We start from the raw sequence: 13,853 nt of genomic DNA on the forward strand, positions 1-13,853 counted from the left end.
TTTGTGCCATTCTGCACTAACTCCGAGCAGATCTGAGAACTGCTACTTAGATTCTTGACATAGCTAAAGAATGCCTTGTGGTTATCTTTGGAGTCCATGGCAATTTTTCTTTCGAAGCTAGTCTTTGATGATTTTATGAGGGAGCGTAGTTTCTTGCTGATACTGATTAGGGATGTCTTCCCTTCTTGGGATTTTACTCTTTTCTGCACTAGTTTCCTCCTTCTATTGTATAGCTTGTTTATGGCAGGGGTCTACCAGACTGGTTTCTTTTTCTTGGAGGAGTGAGTCTTGGTTTTGTTTGGGATAGCACGATCCATGCATTCTTGTAGGTGCCCGTAGAGTACATTAGTAAAGGATTTTGCAGCTTGGACAGCATTATCCTTTAGCATGGGGGCTTTGAAACTTCCTACCTCAGTCTTAAGTAATGTGAAGTTTGCTTTTGAAAAGTTTTTCGCAGTGGTTTCTTTGACCAGGGGTAGTGGCCAAATTTGGATATCCAAAGTGATTAGTTTATGGTCAGATCTAACCAGCGAGGGCTTGACCTCCGGTGTGGAACACCGTTCGCCCATGTTGGTGATGACCAGGTCCAATATGTTTTCACCTCTGGTGGGGGTGATGAGCAATTGATCTGGGGTGTTTGAGTTTATAAATTCTAGGAAATGTTGGCCAAGGGAGTTTGCACTTGAGTAGTTCTCCCAGTTAATGTTTGGGTAATTGAAATCACACAATATCAGGGTGTTTGGTAGGACCTTTATGTTTCCCAGTGTTTCCAGGAATGCAAAGTTGGGGTCCTGGGACATAGTGGGTGATCTGTAGCAAGCTATAATTTGAATAGCAGGTTTGCCCATTTTTAGTTGCACGTGGATGATCTCTGAAGCATCGTGCTGTGCCACTAACCTGTAAGTGTGGGTATCCTTAATGAATATGGATACTCCCCCGCCTTTTGTATTTTGGTCCGGGTTTTGTGGCTGAAATGTATGATATGAGTTGTAGCCTGGTAGTGCTGGGGTGCTCTCTGGAGGCTTAAACCAGGTTTCTGTTACTGGACAAATATCAATTTTCTCCATACTGAGGAGTGCCTCGAGTGCATGCATTTTGAGGTTTAGACTTCTGGCATTGAATAGCATTACCCTCAGTTTTTTGTTACTTGTGCTATTTACGGTGGTGGGATTGTCTTTTGAGCCTTGCCTAAAAAGGCACTATGGAGCTGGCAAGAGCCTTGGCCAGTATTCAAAAGCCTAAGGGTGACAGGTGCAAGCTGTCTCTAGCAAAGCGGAGTGGCTTGTCAAGCATGTCATCCCAAGCTGACAGAAACTGCATCCCCATTGAATGACACCAGAAGCATAGCCAATTGCTGAAATTGATTATTTTTTCTCTAAACCGTGGTATCATTCTTGGTGAGGGCAGGGTGCTACTCAGGGTCAGGGTCATACCGGCTACTTGATCAGAGAGCTCCTACATGTCTTTTTTCATGTAGTCCAGGGAGGTACGGTTCAGGTCATTCAAAACAACATGGACAATGACAGAGTCATATTTTTACTTGTTCTGGCGTGACCTGAGTGCTTGTGTTATGTGGCGGATCCTGGCACCTGACAGACAGCTAACAGTAACCTTCTCCTTGTTCAGCCTACTCTGTGGGACGTCAGTATGCCTGACTATAAAGTCACCTAGTACTAGTGTGTTGGGTATGTTATTTTCCTTAAGGACTGTGATTGTGTGGCACACTGATTTTGTGAAGTATGTGTTTCATGGTTTATGTTGGGGGGGGTGGAGGTTGCTTGGATGTCTGCTTTGCAGGTCCCTGTTGCTTCTGCAGATTTTTATTTAGAGCCTCCGAGTATGTTTTTGTGAATTTATGTGTGTTTTTTGCCGGTACTGGTTTCATAGTTCTATGTGAGATTGGTGGTGTGATGCATGTAATTCCCTTCTCCTCTTGACTGTCTGGTCCAGTCTTGGGTTGAAAGAGCTTAGCCTCCAGTTTGGCTGTATAATTGCATCTCTTGCATGTATTAGTGCTTGGTGGAAGGAGGAGAGGGTTGTACATGAGGCAATTGTAGCCTCAAAATGCCCAGATTCACCAGTTGGACTGGAGAGTACACCTGAAACTGCCCTTTGGACATGCCTGGATAGGTATAGTGAACTGTTTTACTGATTGGATATATATATATATATATATATATATATATATATATATATAGATATATACATATATATGTATATATATATATATATATATATATATATATATATATATATATATATATATATATATATATATATATACATATATATATATATATATATGTGTGTGTGTGTGTGTGTGTATGTATATATATATATATATATATATATATATATATATATATATATATATATATATATATATATATATATATATATATATATATATATATATATATATATATATATATATATATATATATATATATATATATATATATATATATATGTATATGTATGCATACATATTTATATATATATATATACATATATATATATATACCTAACAACATATGGATGTATGGGTGTCTGCATATGTATATATCTATATGTGGGTATTTATATATATTCTGTCTATGTATGTATACATTTGTACTACAGAGAGGGAGAGGTATATCTCCATGTAGTTATGGGTATATATACACACACATACTTCTACGTATTTACATCTACATCTGGTTATACCGTTCTTTGCCATGTAAAATAGACTGTGCTGCAGTGGGACTCCTAGCAGGAGTGGCTTCTCATTGGGCAGCGTCTCTGCCCAATGAACACTATTGCTTACATCCCCGGGGCAGTCCGAATAGACCCACTCCAGCAAACACATGCACACCTAGAACCATAATTACATACCCATAGTTCCCCCACATGCACCTCCTCTACATCACTCATCCTTACTCTGGGTGCAGGTCAGGTCTAAACACACCACTACACACTACCCACTCTCCACTTCATGGGACCCATCTCGTATGTTGTCTCGACCCATGGGTCATCAGGCTTTCCCACCCTTGTAGTACAGGTATGTACACACCCCATCTTGATAGGCCATCGCACGGGCTTCCTCCTATAACAAGACAATTTTTGGGGTGTCCCGCAAGGGACGCTCCTGTCTCTGTTCCAAGATTAGACTTCTCGGGTCCACTGTGCCCCCCCCCCGGTTGTATCCTGCCTGTGGTCTGGGGAGCAGTGGATTGTTTACATTGTTTGTGTGTTTGTTTGTATGTTTCTCCTGTCTGGCTGGGGGGTGGGGTTCATGCTACGTGTTACACGTTTCTTGCTTGGGCCCCTCACCTCCATTGGCATGGCCTGTGAACATATGTCATTCTTAAGTGCTGTATCTTATCATAGCTATATATCTGTGTATATCTACACACACACACAGATATATATATATATATATATATATATATATATATATATATATATATATAGATATAGATATAGATATAGATATAGATATAGATATATATTGCTGTATATATATCGACATGTGGATGTATGGGTGTCTGCATATGTTTATATGTATATGTGGGTATTTATTTATATGTCTATCTATGTATGTATACATTTGTACTACAGAAAGGGGGAGGTATATATCTATATAGTTATGGGTATTTATACAAACACATATACCTCTAAATCTTTAGCTACATATCCGGTAATGTTGACTGGTATTGCTGGATACTGTATTTTGTGTGCATACCGGCCAACCTTGTGTGCCATTTATGCTTTGCGATACCTACAATTAAATCCGTTGGTGTACACAGAGTCACACCTGACATCTATTGTTAGTACCAAGAATACATTTGCCCCATGCAGGACAACCCAAACATTGGGTATTCAACCTTTGTCTACACCCAGGGTTAAATAGGTACCCCTGGCTATGTGCATGGTCTCCAGCGTGTGCCCCACCTAGGATACTTGGGTTGGGACATCAGACGGGATGGGTCCTGAGGGGGGGCAGTGTGTGGTAGCTATGGGCTGGTAACCAGGGTAGGGGTTGTGGCTACGTGTGTGCTGCGGGTGGGGGGAAGCAGAACTGTGGGTTATGCATGTATGGGTTGGGGATGGCCTGGGTTGGATGGGCCTGTACTGCTCGGCCTGCTTAGTGGATGGGGGAGAGGGGTATGTGATGTCGACATGTGATACATAACAGAGGGCTGATTTAATTCCCTAGTTCAATGACAGATGTACAATACTATGAGCTTGCAGAGTGGACGTGTTTGGCTGGGCGGGGGGTATGCAATTTCATACATGACGTATATTTTTTGGAGCCTCTCAGGCCCATTGACAGTGCATGTGAACATATATGCTTCTGTACATCTACCATTGTTATCTATAGATGTCTGGCCATATATACCTCTGTGGGCATATATATTTGCTTACATATGTCTATCTATGTTGGAATATACCTATGGAGATATATATCTGCTTACATATGTCACTTGATGTGTATATGTGGATATATAGATGTTGACATATATATGTGTAGTTGTCAGCATTTGCATGTATATCTGTTCATATATTTGTATATATATGTATATATATCTCTGGATATTTATATATATATATATATATATATATATATATATATATATATATATATATATATGAGTACATCTATAGATATGTTGTATCCATTTAGATAATGATATATTTACACACACACACCCATCTAGCTGTAGGTATACATTCTCTGTACTGCTGCATGACTGGGCTGGGGTTATGTTTCTGACAACATACAATTTCTGCATATCTGGCATGGCTTAGTAGTAAATCATTTTGTGTATGGTGTGCATGTTCTTGGATTCCAGCCTTGCAGAGGCTGTTTGTTTTGTTGCTGGGCAGAACACCGGCCATTGAATATGATGGGCTTAAGGCACTTTCAATCCGTTGTAAGCGGGTTTGCACATAGGTAAGCACTGCTGACTTCTGGTCACAGTGTCTTACACGCAGTTAGCTTCTCCTTTGCTTAATCTGTGTCGGCGGTGCTTTACCCCACCCAAACACACTTGCACACGTTTACTAGTGCTTACATATGCTTAGTACTGCTTATCTGTGCTTATGCCTGCTTACTGCTGACTTATTCATTATGGTACTGACACTTCACATGTGCATGTAATGCAGTACTCCAGTTCACATTTAAATGTTATTTAGTAAGCTATACAGCAATAAACTGTAAATAAATGTTTATATACAGATTTCACATGGAAAATGATATGTGCTGTCATGGGACTTGAACCAGGAATGCTTGCTCGTTAGGCGGATGCTCTGACCACTACACTATTGCTGCGCTGCTTCATTTGCATATATCTTCCTTGTTATCCTCTTCAGCCTTTTAAGCTGCATTAACCATAGCTAAGCGATGGGCACACCCGCGCACCTACGGTTAGGTGTACTTGGGTTTTAGAAATAAATACAGGGGTCACTTCTTTTTATTTTTATGTCCTGTTGTTGTACACATGGGGGACTGTTGGTGGGGATATGCAGACACCTATAAGTGGTCTCGCTCATTTATTTACACTTTCTGCTGTTCTACTTTGCAGGGGCGTGAGCTCTCAGACATGCCCCCTGCACTCATCCACACTCCTTGTTGGATTAGGAGGTCAGGCAGCATGCCTTCATTAATATGCATGGCGCACTGCCATCCTTCTCCTAAGCTGCCGCTTCCGTGCAGGACTATATTAGTCCTGCATGGAAGGATAGTGAATCTGGGGGAGTGTAATCACATAAACTACATTACCTTCCTCACTTCTAGAACTCAAAAAGTATCCCAAACAACCACATAATACTCCCTCATCTTAACACATATTGTTAGATTCTAAGTAACAGTATTTCAAACAACCATAGTCCTAAGATCACTCATTAGTGAAGAACAATCATTGAGCCTGGAGAGATGTTCAGCATCGAACTTCAGCTGCCACTTCAGTTCATACTTTATACTACTTCCATGCCCCTATGGGGGGTTTACTTCCACCATCTCAAGTACCTAAAAGTTAAAGTTATGGTCGATGTTTACCTGAACATATCTCTAAAGCGCATTCACAATGTTCTTATTTTTACATTCACACTCATATTCATAAACTCTTTCCCTAAAATGCCACTCCGTTTTACTAGTATAAAAAGCTGGGCATTTATTGCACTTAGTCACACAGACCAAGCCTTTAGTGTCACAGTTGTAGTATCCATCCAATACTGTCATTTCATGCCTTGTCCATCTGGCACCATCTGTACGTTATAGTAAGGTAGGCAGGAAACATGAATATCTGGAGTGAAGATTTTTCTGCATGATTACTATCTACAGTTATTGCCTTTGTTTTAAATTTTACTTGTGTATGTCAGCTTACATACATATTTGCACTATATTTAAGTAAGCTGACAAGCATTCATTTATTTTGTGGATATATGCACTGTAGTTTATCTGCCAAGACGGTAATCATTAATCACACTGTAGGGCTGCATACAAGCTGTACTATTTATTTATTTGACATTTGTTGACCGGGATTGTCCAACTGAGCTTGTGCCCTTTTTCAGTGGAGGTCCAGGGAAAAAAGCTCCACAGTCACAAATGATACAAGCAAGATGTTCACAGTACACGTTTACCAGGTACGAAGAAAAATATTCTCAATACAAGTTTAGCAAGTAAAAAAGTTCAACATACATTAAAATATACAGAAAAAGATACAAGTTTATAAGATAATATCAATAGGTGTGCCTCTGAGATTATTGCTAGACTAAGATACCATAAGCAGTTAAAGGATTCACAGGTGTCTCTTACACTGGCACTGGCAGTATAAGGTTTAGGTGAATGAAGGCATTTCAGATACACTATGTAGACAGTACAGTGGAAGATGGGTAGAACAAGTTAGTTGTTAGTTGTTAGATGGGTAGTACAAGTTAGTTGTTAGATGGGTAGAACAAATGAATTGTTAGTTGCTGGATGGGTAGAACAAGGTAGTTGTTAGTTGTTCGATGGGTAGTACAAGAATAGTTGCCAGTTGTTAGATGGGTAGAACAAGTTAGTTGTTAGGTGGGTAGTACAAAAATAGTTTAGGGAAGAGGTAAGTAAGGAGAAAAAGAGAGGGAAGTAAAACAGTTGGAGGGGGAGAGAGGGAAAAGACTTGAGTGGGATGTTTATAGTGACAAACCTAGGTGGTGTGCAGGTAATTTCTGAGAGTTTTCTTGAAATCCTTATGATGAGAAATGTTTCTGAGGGTAGTGGGAAAATTATTCCAAGAGAGGGCTGGGAGGTAGCTGTAGAGGTTTTGCCCAATTGATTTTTTAGTTTTATGGCTCTGTAAACGTCATTGGTCAGAGCTTCTAAGAGAGTGTTTTGGGTTATATTGCGTGATAATAGTGGATAAGCTGGGGCAGGAGGTAGGTTTGTTTAGAATAGTGTGGATGATTAGAAGTTGAGTAAGTAAGAGTTGATTAGGAAACTCTAGCCAGCTGAGCATTTTCAGAGTGAGACAGTGGTGAGATTTTAGTGGGAGATTGGCGGCAAATCGAGCTACTTTGTTGTAGTTGGTTTCAAGTTTGGACAGTAGAGTGGTCTGTAAGTTAATAAAGATTTGAGAAATGTAGAAGAGGCAGAGGAGAAGATAGGCTTGGGTAAGTGAGATTCTGGAGTTGGGAGTAAGGAACTTTTTATTTCTATATAGTAGGCCATGTTTTGGGTAGGTTTTTGATACAATGGTCTACATGGAGGTTGAATTGAAGTTGATCATCGATAGTTACTCTGAGGAGTTTTGTGTGGGGTTCAAATGAGATGGAAGTGTTGATAAGAGAGGTGAGGGTGAATGAGAATTAAGATAGTAGAGAGATTTAGGTAGGAATAAGAGAAGTTTTGTCTTGTTAGGTTTTAGTGTGAGTTGGTTGTTTGTGAGCCAAGATTTAGTAAGGCTAAATGAGGTTTGCATCAGAGTGAACATGTCAGAGGGGTTGTCTACAATGGTGATGATAGTGGAGTCATCAGTGTACTGTATAAGGGATGACTGTGGACAGGATGTGTGCAGTTGGTTAGTAAAGATGTTGAAGAGAAGGGGGCCTACTATTGAGCCTTGTGGAACTCCCATTTTTATTGGGAAAAAGGGAGAAAGAGCAGAGAGCCGTTTAACAGATTGTTGCGTGTTAGTAAGGTAGCTGGAAAACCAGGAGATAGCAGATGGAGAGAGGTTTAGTTAGGAAATTTTGGAGAGGAGAATGGAGTAGGAGATGGTGTCAAAGGTTTTGGAGAGATCTGAGAAGATGCGGGACACTAGTTTATTAGTGTCTCTAGCTAGGGAGATGGAGTTATTAAATGAGATGAGAGCAGTAGTGGTACTATGGTGGGGGCAAAAGCCATGCTGGGTAAGAGTGAGTAGGTTATTTTTAAGTAAGATAAAGCCAGGGGTTGTTTATGGATGCAGTGCTCAAGGACTTTGGAGAGGGAAGAGAGTATGTCTATAGGGCGATAATTAGAGAGCTCTACAGAGATTCCACCTTTGTAGATAGGTATGGTGTGGAATTTCTTCCAGAGAGTAGGACAGTGGATTCGTTGATTGAGCAGTTTATGAGAATGGAGACTGGGTAAGCTATGGAGTTAACCGCTACCTTTAGGAAGAGAGGCGGCAAGTTGTCAGCAGATAGGGAACAAGGTTTAAGTTTGAGAAGAAAATGTTTATTATAGGTAGTGGTGATGGGACTTAGTGTGAAAGAGTGGTTTTATAGTTGGAAGGTGGTGGGTGGTGAGGGGCTGGTTGGGTTAGAAGTTGGTATAAATTTGCTGATAGTATCAATAAAGTAAGAATTGAAGATAGAAGCAGTTTCTTGGGGTGAATTATTAGGGCAGGGGTTAGCAGTAAATGGGTAACTGGGCTGGAGAATATGGTTAACAGTATTCCAGAATTTTTTTGAGATTGCTAGGTTGTGATGTTAGGGGTGTGTGGCAGAAGTTTTTTTTTTTTTGTCATTGTTAATATGTTTTTTGGCTAGGTTTCAGAACTCCCTATATTTTTGGAAGTGTGTGAGAGATTTTATGTTTCTCCAGAGTTTCCATGCAGAGTTTCTTTTTAGAATGAGAGACTGGGTAGTCATGGTGAGCCAGATAGAACAGCATGATTTGATATGGATTATTCTGGGGGGAGCTAGGGAGTTGAGTGTTTAGGAATATTTATTTATTTTTTACATTTGTTTACCGGGAAAGTCCGACTCAGCCAGAAGCCCATTTTCAAGGGCGGCCTGGGGATAAAAGCTCCACAGAAATATAAGCAAAATACAATAATTATATAGTATAATAGTATACATACAGTAAGATGCAGAATACACATCATCTAGTTAGTCTATACAAAGTAGTATTCATTACAGTTTTCTAGTAGATACAGGTTCAAAAACAAAACACAAGCATTTCAGTGAAGATCACTGTGAGAAAAATAAAGTTAGCACTGTGCACATATTAAGTAATAGTTATGAACAAATGAGATTTCCTTTATATATTTTTTTGAGTAGTAATAAACACTGAGGAGCGGGAGAAAACGAGGTAAGAAGTGGACAGTGTGTTGAGAGAGTTATAGATATCTTGTCAGTCAGGTTTGGTGCAGGAGCAGTGCCAGTTTTTGGATAGATGTTCAAATAGTAGTTGTTTGAAATTGGTAGCTTCAGGTTTGTTTTGGAGGGTGTGGGGTAGAGAGTTCTATAATTTGACTATTTGATTTGAGAATAGGGCTTTACTATGAGTGTTGTTAGCTTTGTTTACTGTGAGAAAGTTTCTGTCTGCAGATCATAGACTTTGTGGGCATGAGTAGGGAACAACAAGTTTGTTGAGGGAAGGGCAACTGTCAGGATGGAAGATGATATTGTGTATGAATTTAAGTTGGTAGAGATGGAGAAGGTTAGGTAGCTCAAGCCAGTTTTAATTTATGTAGAGCAATACAATGGTGGGTTTGGTGGGGAAGGTTGGATGTGAAGCGGGCTATTTTGTTGTAGCAAGTTTCCAATTTGGTTAAGTCTGATCGTTTTAAGTTGGTAAAGAGGGGGAAAGCATATAGGAGCATAGAGAGGATGTCAGTAAGGAATGGCTTGCTTCTGTACAGTGAGCCAAGTTTGATGTGGAGTTTCTTAATTGTGGTGGCTATGCGTACGTCAAATCTGAGGTTGTTGTCAATTGTCATGGCAAGGAGTTTTGTATACTCAACTGGTCGTATGACTGTGTTGTTTGCCGAGAGAATAGTGAAAGGAGGTGTGGTCACTGAATGTTTGCTACTGGTAAATAGCATTAACTATGTCTTTTGGGGGTTGAGGATTAGTTGTGATTGACTTAGATATGTTTCTATATCATTAAAAGCTTGTTGAGCTGCTATTTGAAGGTCTGGTAAGGTATCTGCTGAGCAGATTAAAGTTCAATCATCCATATACTGAACAACTTTAGCATGTGTTGTGGATGAGGCTAGATCATTGGAGAAAATGGTGAAAAGAAGGGGTCCTAGTTTTAGCCCTTGGGGGACTCTGACAGAGACAGGCAGAAGTGGTGAGAGTTTGGATTTCCATCGCACTGCTTGTTGTCGGTCAGAAAAAAGCTTAGGAACCAGGAGACGGAAGTCTTTGATAGGTTTAGTGAGGCAAGAGTACTAAGGAGTTTCTGATGGGAGACCGTGTCGAATGCTTTTGACATGTCTAGGAAGATTGATGCTACTTGCTGGCTTGAATTTCTCAGTTGGTTGATGGTGTTAGAGAAATTAATTAGGGCTGTGGTGGTGCTGTGTTTCAGTCTGAAACCATGATGGGAGGGAGAGATAAGGTAGTGAGATAACATACATTATAGTAATTGAGTGTGGATACATTTTTCCAGAATTTTGACACAGGGGAAAAGGATGGCTATGGGTCTGTAATTATTTAATTCTGCTGATGTTCCTCCTTTATGCAGAGGGGTGATATAGGAAATGTTCCATAATTTTGGGGCATATTGTTCTGCTATAGACCTATTTACCAGAATGGAGATAGGCAGAGCTATGGCATCAGCTAAAAGTTTGAGGTACTCACTGGGGAGTTGTTCAGCTGCTAAGGAAGACGGTTTCAGTTTTGTCAGCAATGTTCTTATGGTGTTAGTTGGGGCAGGTTTGAGGTCAAAACAGTTGTTGTTAGTTTCCACATTAGGTGGAAGAGATGGTGGGGTGGAATTGTTCCCTGTAATTAAGGAGAGGATGGTGTTTATAAAGTATGTGTTGATTTGTGAAGCAATACTCATGCTTTGGTTATTGGTTGTTGGTTTTGGGTTGTAGTTTTACCTGGGTGGAGAAGCGAGTTAATTGCTTGCCAGAACTTTGTGGGACTGCTTTCATATTTGTTTTGCATAGGTGTATAATATTTTTTTTGTCTAGTTTGAGTTGCTTTTTTGTTTGATTGTGGAGCTGCTGTTATGCTAGCAGAGTTTTATTGTTTTTTTGTTTTCTGGTATTGAAGCAATGTTTTGTTCCTTAGTTTTTGAAGTCTAATGGTTTCTTTTGATCTCCTGGGCAATCTTTTATTTTTAACATGGCATGTACATGTTGGTGCTAAGCTATTTAGAATAGTTAGAAATGTGTCATTTAAGTATGTTATGGCCTGGTCAAGTTGGAGATGATGGAGTGGTGTCCCGTTGCATTTATTGAGCATGTCTAAGAATGCGTAGTTGAAGAAGCTTTTGGCATTTCATATGACTTTGTAAGCTATGGTTCTGGGTGGGTTGAGCTGATGACAGATTAAGTAGGTAGGTCTATGGTCACTTAAATTATTTGGAAAGCATCCGGAGAGAAAGTTGTGGGTGGTACTGTTAATAGGTGACCAGTCTAAGATAGATTCTTTTTTGCTATGTTTATCTATTTGAGTGGGAAACTGGATTGTTTGGGAGAAACCATGTAGATTTATGAAGGTAGAGGGGTTATCACCAGTGCAAGTGTTCCAGTCTAAGTTGAAGTCACCTGTAATAATGGTTTCATGGGTGTAGGTTGAGGCTGTCCAGGCTATGAGTTATAGTGTGGGGCTATGGGCATGCTGTATCTGTAGGTGAGTGTAGGATGTTAGACAGTATGCTGATAGCAGTAGGGTATAGAGTGTGGGCAGGAGAAAGAGCATGTTGTGTATTCTTTTTAAATGTTAGGTTATCTGGATGGTGTGAAGAAGATGTAGGGACAGAAGGGTGTTGTAGTGTGGTGTGAGTAGACTGATTAAGGACAGCTGCAATTAAGTTGTTTGAGGGGAGAGAGGAGTGTTACAAATAGTGTATTGGTTAATTGAGGTGTTATTGGCAGATGGAGGGTGATTCTTGATTGGGGGAAGTTAGGGGAGTGGTTACTATTGGTATAAGTCTAGGTGCTGCAGGGGTGGGTGGGAATGGGGCTTAGGGTAGGGCAGCGGACTGAGTCAGAGTGTAGTGAGAGCAAACAGAGTGGGCTGCCCCCCCCTACAGAATTGATGGAGATGGAATACAGAACAGATGGAGTTAAACTGAAAAACGACTTCATCAAGAGGTAGATGGTAGAGGCTGGACCAGTTAGTTAAAGAGAGATGAATGTTGAATGTTTGAGGGTTAAAGGTGGTAAGCTTACAGCATTCCCTGAACTTATGTTTTCTAATGAGGTGGGGAGATATCACTGGACATGTATAGGAGAGTGATCACTGACTAAGTCGTGTAGGGATTCAGGGTGGTGATAGAGGTTAGGATGGGAGAGGAGAATCCAGTCAAGGGTAGAAAAGGTTTTAGTGGGTTTGTGGAGAAAAGTGGGTGTAGAGATAAGGTGTGTGCAGCCATAAATATCTATGGTGGTAGTAGAGGAGTTAGAGGTGAGGGCATGCCAATTGATATTAACATCTCCCAGTATGATAGTTTCATTAGGTATACTGTTAGCGAGCCAGTGAAGGATCTGTTCTAGTAAGGGTATGTTGTCTCCAGGGGGTGTGTGTAGATGGCAGCTATTGTAAGGATTTTATGTTTGTTTAGTTTGCAACTGGCGATGATAAATTCTACTGGGAGAAAAGAGGGGGTTAAGGTTAGAAGGTCAGATGGCTACACCTCCACCTTTTTTGTGTGTTCTATCATGGTGTAAGATGTTATAGCCAGGTGGGAGGAATTCACTGTCAGTGTTATGAGGTTTCAACCAAGTTTCTGAAAGAGTGATTATATTAGGAGAGCATTGTGCTATCCAGGAGTGGAATTCTGGGGTCTATATTGTTTTATTGGACAAAGAAGAGAGTGAACGCTCTTTCATTGATCCGATAATGTAGAAAGGAGAAAATAGCGAAGTCAGGGAACATTGATTTTTTTCCCAGGGAAAAGAATTGGTGGGCCGTCTTCAGGACTTTGCCATTTTCTCCACTAAGGTGCAATCTTGGAGTTGGTATATTTAAGTAGGGGGAGTGTGGCTGGCACATCCCCCCACATGGGGGGGTATGGGGGCAAACCCTCCCACTTAATTTTATGTTTAAACTTTTTTTTTTTTTTTTTTTGCGGAGCAGAAAATGTTTTCCGTGGGAAAAATTTGCTGTTCCGTGTGTTTGCGTTTTTGTGGTTTTGACATTATCGGTTTGATGAAAGAGCATTCGCTCTTGCCGTTGTCCGATAATGTGATATAGACACAAATTCTGTCTTATTGAGGATACTGTGGATATTGATGGAATACATTGAGAGATGTTTAAGACCTGTGTCTGTTGCTTGCAGGGGTGAGAGGGAAACATTGTTGGGAATTTAGGAGCTATTGTGTGGACCTGGGTTGAGGTAAATATCAGCTGAGAGCTGAAGAGAGGAATGGAGACATAGGAGATGTTGAACAGTAGAGCAGAGTAGTAGGAATCTCAGTTTGTGTTTATGTTGTAAGAGGGAC

This window comes from Protopterus annectens, chromosome 7.part0 (genome assembly GCF_019279795.1).
Source record: "Protopterus annectens isolate FY-2018-M chromosome 7.part0, PAN1.0, whole genome shotgun sequence".
Classification (NCBI taxonomy): Eukaryota; Metazoa; Chordata; order Ceratodontiformes; family Protopteridae; genus Protopterus; species Protopterus annectens.